The sequence below is a fragment of the Loa loa genome (assembly GCF_000183805.2).
Source record: "Loa loa unplaced genomic scaffold supercont3.197, whole genome shotgun sequence".
Lineage (NCBI taxonomy): Eukaryota > Metazoa > Nematoda > Chromadorea > Rhabditida > Onchocercidae > Loa > Loa loa.
The window spans coordinates 92,878-95,377 of record NW_018108377.1 but is presented as its reverse complement, the minus strand read 5'-3'; positions in this window follow the sequence as shown (position 1 = coordinate 95,377).

The following is a 2,500-nucleotide window of genomic DNA, read 5'->3' as shown; positions in this document are numbered from 1 at the left end:
AAAAAAAAAAAAAAGAAAGCAAACAATCGAATATTGATTATATGCATATTTTTACTGCTTAATTAATTTTACTTTTTTTTTTAAAAAATTAATTATTTCCTTTTTCATCCATTAGACAAAAGCAATTTATCATTTAGGAAACACAATAATGCATAAGCAATAGATGAAAATTGTAAATGTAATTAAGTAATATAACTAAAAATATGCCATTATAATATGAAATACTTAAAAAAAAAACAAACAAATTATTAATAGTAGAAATATTTATGAGATCGAATATCATTTCATCAAATTAAATTATTTTTTACATTTTTTTCCCTCCCATTTTTTTCTTATTTTTGTTGTTTGTATGAATTATCAAATTGAAAATACTTTAGCTTTTTTTTTCACATAAGTTGTTCTATTAATTAAAAATATTGCAATTAATTAATTAATTCATTAATTATCATTAAGTTGCCATTACAAACAAATATGATTGCAAAAGTAATTCAAACAAAACATTTTGCTGCATAATATTATATCAGATGGATGAAAAATTTTTTTAACCATTTTAAATAGCAATAAAAAAGAAAGAAAAGATAAGATGGAAATGAAAATAAAGAAAGCATAAAGAATGGAAGCAATAAATTTGCTCAAATGAAGTGTTAAAATGTCATCTAAAATGAAATGAAAAAGCAAATGACAAAATCTTTTTTAAAAAATTCAAATTGTCAACGTACATTTTATTTCATTAAATGGTAACAATACAGAGATGATACCAATAATGACATAGATATTTATAAATTAATGAATTGAATTTCATCATGAAATATACCAATTATCTTCATCCATATCCTTTATTATTTGGTCAATCAATTGGTAAATACAATTATCCATCATATATCTTTTTTTTGTCTATTTTAAATATGTAAATTTTAGGATTCAGAAAAAGTAATTCAAAAAGTCGAAAAAGTAAATTTGACATGATTATTGATTATTTCCGATTATTTCTAACAAAAAAAAAATCATTATTTTGTCATATAATATGTCACATTTATTTCCGCCAGTATTCATCTATAAAAGGAAAATATAAATAAATAAAAAATTATCGGTGAAAATGTGAGAGAAACAAAAGAATTTTATCAAATTATTGACAGTTTGTCTTTTTTTTTCACAAATATATTTCAAATTTCAAGCAAGAAATGCGCAAAGCGTGTTGTTATCAGTTGATACAGTTCTTATCAAATTGATATAAATCAAATTTCATTTTTCACATCATTCGAATTTCGTTTGTCACCTCATACTTATAATAGCTACATGTATAACAGCATCTTTCTCGAATACTCTTATTATCACAGCTGTAAAAGAGAAGAATAAAATTTGAAGAGAAAAGAAAAATGATTAAAAATTTCTCTTTAAAATAAATTCATTCATAAAAAAATAATGGAAATAAATTTTCGTATAATTTTACGATTTTTTTTCGTAAATTTATTGGATAAATTGAAAAATAAAATTTAAAATTTACAATATTAAATTTTTATTCGCATTAAAATTAACGAGAATTTTTATTTTTTCATTTTTTCTTTTAATTTTTAAATTAGAAATCGTAAAAAAAAGTCCGAAAAAAAAGAATCTGAAAATACTACTATTTTTTACCTAAAATTTATTAGCATTTAAATACTCGAAAATTGATATTACATCTTGTATTTAAAATAAAAAATTAAAATTTCCAGATTTGTTTAGGAATTAAATAATTATCACTTTGTTTGTCATTTTCAATTTGTATTTGTAGTAAGAGAAAAACGAAAAGGTTGTGAAGGATCCTGTTTTTAATTTTTAAAATTTTTTTAACTTTATAAAAACTTATATTAGAAATAACTTTCACATTTGTTTTTAGTCCTTAAGACAAACAAGCCTTTTTCAGTTTGATGATTCATGGGAGAATAATTAAAGTTAATTAGAAAATAATTAAATTACTCCTTCCATCCTTCCAAAATCGTTTATTGAACAAACAAAAAAAAAAAGAGGGAAAGGAAAGAAAAATTACCGTAGTGACAAAACAAAAATGGGAAATTAGAAGAAAATTTTGTTTTCACAAAAAAAAGAAAAAAGTTTACTGATAAATTCATCCGCTTTAAATTATCATTATCATTAAGGAATTGTGTTAATCATGTAATATTATCATCATAGCTTTTTTTTTTTTGTAATGTTGGGACATAAATGGTTAAGGTTCGAAGGAAATTTCGTTTAATAAAAAAAAACAATAATAAATTATTATCATTATCATTATCATTATCATTAATGGTTTACATCAATTATATGAGCTTATCATTATGTTTTTGGTTTAAAAATAATTGAAATAACTTACGAATGAAAAATTTTGAGAATTTCGCAATATCGTGATTTGTCGAAACAATTACTATCAGCCATCATTATTGAATTGTTTTCTAAAACTTTTCAATCTTTCGTTCTTTCTCCTCCTACTTTTTTTTTTTATTCAAAAATTATAACAAAAAAAAGC